The sequence below is a fragment of the Meles meles genome, chromosome 19 (assembly GCF_922984935.1).
Source record: "Meles meles chromosome 19, mMelMel3.1 paternal haplotype, whole genome shotgun sequence".
Classification (NCBI taxonomy): domain Eukaryota; kingdom Metazoa; phylum Chordata; class Mammalia; order Carnivora; family Mustelidae; genus Meles; species Meles meles.
In genome coordinates, this window is record NC_060084.1 from 38163060 (window position 1) to 38174904 (window position 11845).

The window sequence follows — 11845 nt, forward strand, 5'->3', positions numbered from 1 at the left end:
GGGGGAGCCAAGGGACGGGTGTAGGCTGCCCTGCCTGCTGGCCTGGGGAACACCGAGCTGGCTGGGGTGGCCTCCACTCTCACCCCTGCATCCTGGCTGGGCAGCACCCTCTTGGGGACTGTGTTGGCCGCAGGACAGGGACAGCACCCAGACGTCTTCTCCTCCTCTCCAGCCTGGACAGCTGGGTTTGACCTGCCCCCTGAGCTCCGCAGGCCCCTCCTCCGGTGGTCTTTCCCCGACCCCCCAAAACAGCCCCGACCTGCACGCACCAGCAGAGCCCTCGGGGCAACCCGCAGAGCACCGGCTCCCGGTGGCAGTCACCTGTCTGTCAGGTGTTACTTGACAAGAGAGGGGGCTCGTCAGGGCACAGCCTCCAGCTCAGCGCTGGGCCTGGCTTACCCGTGCACTCCTGGGAAACCGCCGGTGCACTGGTGAATGTGAGAAAGGTGCACACGTGTGTACAGTGCTGCGTCGGTGTGGGCAGGGGTGTGTGTGCTGAGTGTGTGTGCCGTGCGAGTGTGCATGTGGGTAAGGCACAGACGTGTGCACGGGGAAATGTACTCACACAGGCACGTGTGCGGATAGGGCGTTATGTGCACGTGTGTGCTGCGTATCACAGACAGAATGTGTCCATGATTAGCCCACAATGTGATGGGATGGGCAGGCGGGCCCATGGGGGGCCTCCTCCGTGGTTAAGCGAGGTCATGAGGGTGGGGTCCCCACGGCCAGGTGAGCGCCCTCGGGAGAAGAGGGAGAGACACCAGAGCTTCTGTCTCTGTGGGAGGAACATGGGAGGAGAGGCGGGCTCTGGCCAGGACCTGACGCAGCAGCACCTCGATCTCAGTCTTCCCCGTGTCCAGGACTGTGATGAATACATGTCTGTGTGTGGCCTTTGTCACAGCAGCCTGGGCTCAGACAGTGGGTCCATGTGTGGCATAGGTCAACGTGGGGGCCGCTGGGAGACGTGAGCGTGCTCACTGCTCCGTGTACCCAGATGCCAGGTGCTGGGGGAGATTTTCTCCGGGCAGCGACCCTCAGCGCTCTGCACCCAGCGCCCTCTCCATGCAGCCCAGTGGGGTCTTTGAGCACTGCCCTGAGCACGTTCCGGGGCATGTGGCCAGGGGTACCCCCAGCGTTTCCATCCTCAGTGCTCCAACCAGAAGCTGTTCACCCTGGCCACAGAGCTCCTTCCTGTTCCTGGTGGGCACAGATGGTGCTGGGCATCACCGGGCTCCTGCTGTCTGGGGAGCTGCGGGGACCACCGGAGGCATTAAGGATATAAGTGGGGAGACAGCTGTGCTTCTGCTCACTGGCCGTGGCGGAAAGCCTTGGGGTGCCAGTCGCTGGGCTGGGTCCTGAGCCGGAAGGAGGGCCAGCTCCCCAGGCCGACCTCAGCACCCCCCAGGGAGGAATGCCTGGAAGGTGGGAGGGGCTGTTCTGAGCGGAGTCTGGAACCTGCCTTGACGTGGAGCTCTGGGGGAGCAGGGAAGTAAGTCCCCTATCTGTCCCCCTGATGGCTCTGTGGACAGACTGGACCCCTAGGGTCCGCAGGCAGCTGGACGGTTTGGTCACAGGAGGCAGGTCCGGGGCGAGGTGACACTGCCCGGTGGAGGGGCTGGAGCAGAAGGGGCAATGGCCAAGGCCAAGAGCAGCTACTCCAGGGGGCGGGGCATAGGGCTCCTGAGACAGGCTCCAGGTGCTCCCAGAGACACTGTGTGTGCAGGTGGGGGCGATGTGGCCAGGGGCAAGCGGGCATTCTTAGGAAGGGAGCACAGACGACGGCTGGACGCCGATCACCACACCTGGACGCCACTCACCACACCTGGAGGAATTAGTCGGGGGAGGGCGGCAGGGGAGGCTGTGTCTTTAAGGAGCTCACGGTTCTTAGACCACGGAGGCGGGTGTGGGCAGGAGGGGATGATGACCAGATCTGTGGACAGCTGTCTCCCTGCAAGGTGGAAATGGCTCGTTGCCACCAGGAGCCCATGAGTAGGGCGTTACAGGGATGGAAGGAGGGAGACATATGAGGTGTACCTTCCTCGTCAGTCTCACGTGCTGTGGCAAGTTCCTACTGTATGTCCCCTTAGCCTGTGTCACCTACATCCTTAATTTAGGCAGAGTGTGGCCAGCCAGGGGCATAAGCATGCCCCCGACCTGTGTGTTTGCCTGAGCAACCGCACCTCCGGGGAAGCCAAGCACGGGCATCTGGGCTCTTCCTCCGGGAGAGGCGGGATCCTGGACATTTGTTGCCTGGCCTGCCCAGGACCCTTCCCTGAAAGCCACATCTGTTCTTGGAAGTGTCCCTGCCAGCCCGGGCAGACAGGTCATATGCCAGCCCCGTGATGTGGCTTCTTCAGGCACCACTAAAACGGCTTTGAGAGTTCTTGGGAGCCAGATGTGCGGAAGGCTGCGAGGACAGGGGACTTACCTGTCCCTGGCGTGCCCCAAGACCACGTCCCCCCCCGCCCCCCTCCCCCGAAGTCATCTGCTGAGCTCCGTGTGCCCGGTGGGGACACTTTATTTAAGGCCCACACCGTCACGACTCCATCTCTCAGAATGCCACAGCAATTTAAAAAAAGTATACGTACACTTCTTGCCACATCTTAGATGTCCTTCCGCCTACAGAAGCCGTCAAATAAAAATTAATTTTGCTTTTAAAAAAAAACCATGCTGCATATTTTTGACACTCAATGTCTGTTCATTTGCATGGGACACGTTCTTCCATAATGAATCATCGTAACGCTTAAATTAAACACAGTAAAAGAATGGTTAACGCCATAACACGCCGACAATTTAACCTGGCCAATATTTTTATTGCCTTGTACAATAAACCTAACAGAGCACAACTTGCTTTTGACTGGTGGAAAATCGGTTATGAACCGCCAGGGAGCGGCCAATTTCTCAAATGCAGCCATTCGGTCATACTATCACCACTCAGACTTTTTTTTCTCCCGTACACTATTGCTGTTATAATCTTTTGAGGATATTTTATCACGGCAATAACCTCCTCAAAATCAGTCTTTACTGCAGTTAATGACTGGACAGCTGGAGCTGTAACTGGTCTTGGCTTTGCCCCCAGCTATTAGCTAGCAAACCAGTTGTTATCTGCAGGTAACAACCAGTTTCTTGTGGAATTTTCTTGATGGAAAGTCTCACTGGATGAAAGTTATTTTTCCCCCCTTTTCTGCCCCAGTTTCGTGCATCTCAGTGGAGGAAGCAAGAGGTAGGGAGTCGGTGGCTCTCTTCCTCCCGAGTGCGCCAGGGCCAGCCCCGGGGTCCGGGGCACAGGGGACAGCTCATCGCCACACCCTCCGTGCGCCAAGGAAGAATGGGGCTGACATCTGCCACATTGCAGGCTTCTGAAGGGCCATCTGAGATGGGCTGTGGGGGATGGCAGGAGGGTTGCTCTGCCGGACTGACCCGACACGGTGCAGGGCTGACCGTCTGGGAGACGCTGAGGACAGACCAGGTAAGGCCAGGCTGAGAGCCGTCCCTGGGAGTTTGGACTTAAGTCTGACCTGGGGCCCATTCCGGGAGCGAGGGAAGTCTGCTGGATGGACAAGCCCCTTGTGTTTGACCAGCTCTGCGTTTACATTCATATATCCTCCTTTCGTGTGTGTTTCATTTCGGATCACCCTCATAAAATGTGAGCTTTTAATTTTTTTTATTTTTTATTTTTTTAAAAAAGATTTTATTTATTTATTTGACAGAGATCACAAGTAGGCAGAGAGGCAGAAAGAGAGAGAGAGGGAAGCAGGCTCCCTGTTGAGCAGAGAGCCCGATGTGGGGCTTGATCCCAGGACCCTGAGATCATGACCTGAGCCGAAGGCAGAGGCTTAACCCTCTGAGCCACCCAGGCGCCCTAAAATGTGAGCTTTTTAAGCTAGTGATTTAAAGTTATGAAATGTTCATTGATATTACAATGAACATATCTTTTAAGGACAAGATGAGCAACTTTGGACCTCCACACCCATGCCAAATATGTTAAAGCAAAGGACCGCCATCGTGATTAAATATTACAGGTGAACAGAATGTCTATATGGAATGCCCAACCAGAGGAAGGCACCCTTCTAAAGGGACCGTGTCTCCTCGCGCCTGCGAGGCCTTCCTGCTTCTGGTTCGTGCTTCTTTTCTATCTGGGTATCCACAGTGCCAGGACTCCCGCTAGGAGTCCCGCTAGGAGAAGTGGATGGGGTGTTGTGGCATCAGGGTAATGAGGAAACATGGCAAAGCGATCACCTGTTTGTGGCAGGGGTTTGAAATTTGGTAGATTCATCAGTGTTTACTGTTTGAGACGAAAATTCGATTCCTGGAATCACAGTGCTGATTGCCTGTGTGTCTTTCACAAGCAGGGCAAAACAAAAAATTAATGTTTTTTAAAGTGAAATAAGATTTTTTTCCAGCCTGGAGAGAAGACCAATTAAAATCACTTCAAATTCTTAAATGAGTTTTAATTTGAGAGAGTGGAACTCTTTCAAGAATATGAGTTTTGCTAAATATTTGAAATCATTATATATCATGCTTATCTGAAGCCCAAGTTGCTTGGAAATTAAATAACACATTAAAAATGATCACAGTATTCATTTTTGAATTATCGGGTGAGTGAACTCCCACCCTGGGGCAAAGCTCCGTTTCTGGAAATGCGGAGGGTCACTGTGGGGAAGCCAGAAGGTAAACCAGGCTCCCTACAAATTCCCCAATTCAAACACCACTACTGGACTGAAGCAATTCTATGATTTTAAATCATGTTGAATTTCATAAACCCAACTCTTTAACCTTTTGTAAATGACAAAAAGTGCAACATATTCTTAACATTTCTGATCATTCCATACTATGCTGGCCCCATAAAGCTCATCTTTTCCAAATTTAAGCACTTAAAAATGTGAAGTGCTCCAATAAATTTAAATTGGCATATGCTACGCATATCAATGGGAAATGATTCAAGCATTAGAGGCTAGAAGTGGTGAGTGAGGGCAAGCAAACCAGGGCATCCATTGTTACAGGATTGATTTTTAATGACTTTCTATTGATTTGGTGCCTTTTAAACCTGATGGCCTAAGGTTGGTCTTGCATATCTATCACACGTGTCTTTGGCCCGCACACTCTGTCCAGCGAATGTTGGTTGCTTTTCCCCTCTTACCAACGTAGCCTCGTGAGCAAACGCTCAGGAGTCCTGGCTTGCACTGGGCCTTCCAGGACACAGACTGACGGGCCACCCCACAGAGGGCAGCATGTTGTTCAAGGCGAGGTGGTAAGCCACAACATCCAACTCAAGTCCAAAAAGGATTTACCATCTTTCACAGCTGAAAAGTCCTGCAGTGGATCAGGAATGGCTGGATCCAGGTGCCCTCATCTCTTTCTTTCTCCCTCTTGTTTCTCATGCTTGCTGCAAATGTCTTAGCTCTTTCTCTCACTCATACTTTTTCACTCTCCTTTACTCTTCTCCCCCTCCTTCACCCCCCTTTCCCTTCCTTCACTCCCCATTCACTTCCCTTTCTTCTTCTTCTTCTTCTTCTTCACTCCCCTTTCCTCTCCTTCACTCTCCCTCCTTCACTCCCCTTCCCTCTCCTTCACTCCCTTTTCCCCTCCTTCACTCCCCATTCAGTCCCCTCCTCCTCCTTCACTCCCCCCCCCATCTCTGCTTTCCAGTTGTGAAGTCTTCAGGGGCACTTGTAGCCTCTGACCTGTCCAGGCTCCTTTCTCACATTTCCAAGTCCATCAGAAAGAGACATCCTTCTTAACAACATTCAAAAGAGACACTGCATGGAGTCTCATTGGGACGATTTGGGTCACGGGTCCATTTCTTTCTTTTTTTTTTTTTCTTAAGATTTTTTTTTAAATGTATTTATTTGACAGAGAGAGAGAGAGATCACAAGTAGGCAGAGAGGCTGGCAGTTTGGGGGGGTGGGGAGAAGCAGGCCCCTGCTGAGCAGAGAGCCCAATTTGGGGCTCAATCCCAGGACCCTGGGATCATGACCTGAGCTGAAGGCAGAGGCTTAACCCACTGAGCCACCCAGGTGCCCCTTGGTCCATTTCTGAGACAGTCTCTCTGGTCAGAGGAATTCAATATTGGCCTCATTTGGCCACTCTAGAAAACCACTGAGTAGTACTTTTGAATTGGGAGTGGGCAAAAGGTAACTATGAATCCTTTTATGAGCCATGGGGTTCCTGCCTCTCCTTCCAGCATGTCTGGCTCATTCTGCTATGAGCGATTGTGGGTTGTAGTCACCTGCTTCCTTGAAATTAGATGTGCCCTCTGATTGTCCTTGGCCAATACAATATGACAGAAAGTTCTACCTGTCACATCAGGCTGGCATCTTCAGAGCTGCATACAGTGATGCCCCTGCAGCTTGAGACCCAGAAGGAGAGGATAGGGGAGCAGGGCCCTGAGCCAGTGTCTTAGTCAGTTGGGGCTCTTGTCACAAGAATACTAGAGACTGAGTGACTTAAACAGCATACACTTATTTGTCACAGTTCTAGCGGCTGGAAAGTCCAAAATCAGCAAGCCCACATGGTTGAGATCTGGTGGGAGTCCACTTTCTGGTTTCCTTACGTGACTGAGAGAGAGAGAGGTCTCAGGTCTCTTCATCCCCTTGTAAGGGCACCAATTCCATAAGGGGCTCTACCCCATGACTTCATCCAATTATCTCTCAAATACCATCACAGTGGGATTAACGCTTCCACCTTTGAATCTGGGGAGGATACAAACATTCAGCCCACAGCAGCCAGCCAAGCCATGATGGACACTGAAAGAGAAATAAACATTGGTTATGAGAAACCATATAAACATTTGGGGATTCCTTATTGACACAGTATAACCCAGGCTATCCTGAATAATACGGAAACCAGTACCCGAAATGAGACCTTACGAAAACCAAACCCCAAAATATGCGGCACCGACTTTGCAGTGGGTGGTGAGCTGTGAGGAAACAATTATGAGAGACTGGGAAGATGGTGAACTGTGTTATGGTGTGTGTGTGTGGGGACACTTGGCCTAGATGTCACCTGAAGTTACGGATGAGACAGGAAATAAACTCACAACTCTTGAGAAGAGTTTGGAGGACGGTATATTTGCCATGCATATTGGTTGCTGCTGGCTGCATTTGGCAAGATAATACAAGAAAAAGAATGAATTTAAAGAGAATTGTCTAGTTTGTGAGGAGGAATGGGAGGGAACACTTCCAGGACTTGACAGTAGAAGGGAGAACTGGGACGTACTTTCCGTGAAAAAGCCGATTAAAACTCATTTTCCAACGAATCTGAAATTAACAGTGTAGCTGTCACAGCCATCATTGAAATTTCTGAATGGATTACAAGGTTTCAGAGTAAAAACTCAGTTGAGGGTGTGGGTCTCCTTGAATGATTTCAGTTGGACAAAAATTTGGAGGGAAAAGAAAGTTAGGATGAGACCCTCTTCCCAAACAAAGCTTGACACGTTCAAGTTTATCTATTATAAAACTCAGGACAGATATGGAGAGCACCTCTTAATATGAGAAGAGATGGACAACCCTCAGGTTCACAACCCCTCTGGAAGTCCTAGAAGAATGTACTAATTCAAATCTGGAGAGAGACAGGAGCCTTTATGGAGAGGGGGGACCTCTGTGGTGTTTGCTTACCTAGGGCATAAGCCACCAGACACCAGCAACAATTCAACTAGGATAGCAGAAAAATTGGTAGAGGTTGAGTGTAGGCTGGTGGGACAGTGTGAAGTCCATGGGGACCACAGATAAGGGAGCATATGTGTATCATTTTGCCAGATTTTTCTCTACAATTCCCACCAGTGTTCCCCAGCAAGAATAGGGAGAATCTTGAGAAACCTTCTTTTATACAGGTCTGAGAGAGGGAAAAGTTAAACTTCAAAAGAGGGGAACAAAACTCCATTCTCTTCTCTCTCTCCTTTGGAACAAAAGTTTTAATTGGTAGGAAGAGAGGCATCAAAAACTTCTGCACTTAGGGTACTGTTGAAAATCCACTGCAGCTTGGGTAAAAGAGAAGGATAAAACCTGAGAGCCCTGGAAAAAGGGCAGCGAAAGGTACGGGCCCAGAGCCTAGACCAAGTGCTTATAGAACCTATAATTGTTTGAGCTGTAACCAGAGATGTTTGAAAACTCTGGTACATGAAGAGTAACCATAGCAACAATAAACCTCCAACCCAGCCTAACTCCTAACAAAACTTACATAAAACCTCACATTGGAGGCTTAGTAAAAGGAAATGTGGATCCATTTCTATGCATGAAAAACAATTTATCTCAGACTGTGTGTCCTACACAAGATAGATGGTTCAACAAAAATGAGGCATATGAAAAGGCAAGAAAAATCAATGCATCTCCAAGAGATAAGGAAATCAACAGAACCAGACACAGATATGGCATTGATGTTGAAATCATCTGGCAGAGGACTTAAATTTATAAGGTTTAATATGTATACATTACTAGAAAAAATGCACAGCATGGAAGATCGGATGAGTAACTTCAAAAGAGAGCAAAGCATCCAAGAGCTGTGGGGCAATAGCAAAGGGTAGAACATATGCATTATTGGAATCCCAAGAGAAGAGAGAAAGAGTAGGGCAGAAAAAAGTATGAAGAAATAATAGCCAAGAATATTCTAGAATTAATGACAGATGCCAAATGACAGATCTAAGAAGCTCAGAAAACACCAAGCAGGATCAACACATATACCTTCAAGGAGCAAAGATCAACACTACACAAACATATAGGCATGTCACATTTTGTCTATAGAAAACAAAAGACAAAGAGAAAATCCAGAAGGTGACCAGAGAGAGAGAGAAAAAAAAAAAAAACACATATGAGATACAGAGGAGCAAAGATACTTGTCAGAAGTCATGCAAGCCCAAAGACAATAAAATGACATCTTTGAAGTGTTTAAAGAAAAACAAAACCACCTATAAAAAATGAGTACACTGGTTGAGAGAGAGGAATTGGATATAGACTGCTGTAAGATTCTTATACCTTGTGTATAATATTTCTTGGAAGTAGAGTATGATTAATTAAAGATATATATTATAAAACAGCAACCACTAATCGACAGTAGAGAAAAAGTGGAATCATAAAAAGTATTCAATTAATTCAAAGGGTAGAAAACAAAGAGAAAAATAAATGAATAGAATAAAGCTAGCAAAATAGTGTATTTTTATCCAAACATGTCATTAATTACACTAAATATTGATATCTTAACACATCAGTTAAAAGACAAAGATTTACAGTCAGACAAAGACAAATACCATATGATTTCACTCATATGTGGAGTTTAAGAGACAAATGCACAAAGGAAAAACAAGAAAGCCAGAGAAAGACAAACCAAGAAACAGACTCTTAACTCTTGAGAATAACCTGATGCTTACCGGAGGGGAGATGGGTGGGGGGATGGGTGAAAAAGGTGATGGGGATTAGAGAGTACATTTTTCATGATGAGCACTGGGTGGTGAATAGGATTCCTGAATCACTGTATTGTATACCTGAAATGAATACAACACTGTATGTTAACTATACTAGAATTAAAAAACTTAATAAAAAAGACAGAGATTTATCATTTGGATTAAAAAAAAACAGTATGCTCTCTACAATATACTGTATGTAACTCACATTATGCTATGTACAATACATCTCTATAAGAAACTATGCAATACTAGTTAAAAATAAAATTAGTGAAGATGATATGTTATGCAAACACTGATTTCATTTCTCTGGGGTATATATCTAGGAGGAGAATGACTGGGTCATATGATAACTATATTTTACTGAGGAACTGCCAGACTGTTTTCCAAAGTGACTGTCCTATTTCATATTCCCACCAGCAGTGTAGGAGGCTTCTGATTTCTCCATATCCTCATCAACACTTGCTCTCCCATTCCAGTTTTTCTGAAATAAAATCGACATAAAACACTGTCAAAGTTCAAGGTGTACAGAATAATGATTTGACTTATATATATGGTGAAATATACCACACGTGAAATAAACTTATCACAGTAAGTTTAGTTAACATCCATCATTTTATATAGATGTGAAGAAAAGAAGACAAAAAGAAAAAAATGTGTTTTTTCCCTTGTGATAAGAACTCTAATTAAGATTTAATCTCTTCATGTTTATCTGGGCCATACAGCAGTGTTAATTACAGTCATCATGTGGTACGTTACATCCCTAGGACTTATATATCTCATAACCAGAAGTTTGTACCTTTGGACCACTGTTGTCCAATCCCCCCTTACTCCACCTCCCCCACATCTGGTAGCCACCAATCTGATCTCTTTCTGAGTTTGGGTTTTTCTTTTCTTTTTCTTAAGATTCCACATATTGAGATCATATAGTCTTTGTCTTTCATTGTCTGACTTATTTCACTTAGCATAATGCCCTCAAAGTCCATCCATGTTATCCCAGGATATGGCATGATTTCCTTAATTTCTTATGGCCAAATAATATTTCATCATATATATGTACCATTCTTCTTTATCCATTCATCCATTGATAGACATTAGGCTCTTGCCATGTCTTGGTTACTGTAAATTATGCTCCTATAAACAGACACAAGGGTATCTTTTCAACATAGTGTTTTTGTTTCCTTCAGATATAATCCCAGAAATGGTTAAATTCTGGATCATACTATATTCCTATTTTTACTTTTTGGAGGAATTTCCATCCTGTTTTCCATAGTGGTTATACCAACACTTGTTTTTACCAGACTTTTTCATCATACTCCTTCTAGTGAGTGTGACCTTGCAGCTCTTTGAGGTTTTGATTTGCATTTCCCTGATGTTGAGCATCTCTTTATGTACATATTGGTCATTCGTATATCTTCTTTGGAGAAATGTCTACTCATATATGCTCATTTTTAAACTGGGCTGTCTTTTTACTATTGTATTGCAAGCATTCTTTTAGTAAGACTATATAAGTCCAGGTATAAATCCCTTTTCAGATATGATTTGCATATCTTTTTTCCCCATTTTGTAGGTTGTCCTTTCACTTTCTTGATAGTGTCCTTTGGGGTTCTGAAGTTTTTAATTTTTAATGAAGTCCAGATTTTCTATTTTCTTCTTTGTTGTTTGTGTTTTTGTGGCATATCTAAGAATCTATTGTCAAATTCAAGGTCATGAAGATATTTATCTCTATGTTTTCTTATGAGTTTTATCTCTTAAATTTAGTGTGTTGATTCACTTCAAGTTAATTTTTGTGTTTGGTGTGAGGTATATGTCCAATTCTATTCTTTACTATGAGGCTATCCAGTTATCCTGGCACCATTTGTTGGAAAGACTGTTTTCCCCAGACTGGATGCTCTTGGCAACTTTGCCAAAAGTCAATTGACTACAGACACATGGATTTATTTCTAGAATCTCAATTCTGTATCTGCCACTGTTCTATATGTCTATCCTTATGCCAGTACCACAATGTTTTGATTACTTTTGCTTTGTAGTAAATTTCAAAATTGAGAAAAAACTTTTTTCAAGATTGATTTGGCTATCCTGGGTCACTTGGAATTTCATATGAATTTTCAAAATAAATTGTGAATTTCTACAAAGAAGCAAACTGAGATTATAATAAGGATTGTGTTGAGGTTATGAATCAATTTGGGGGCTATTGCTATCTTAGCAATATTTAGGCTTTCAATCCATAAAAATGGGATATTTAGTTGTTTAATTCCTTTCAACAATACTTCATAGTTTTAAGCTTATCAGTTTTGTAATTCTATTGTTAAATTTATTCCTGAGTACTTTATTCTTTTTGATGCTACTATAAAATGGAATAAATGATGGTTTCCAGAGGTGGGGGGGAGATGGGCAAAATAGGTGAAAATGGGTGAAAGGAAGTAAGAGATACAGGCTTCCAGTTATGGA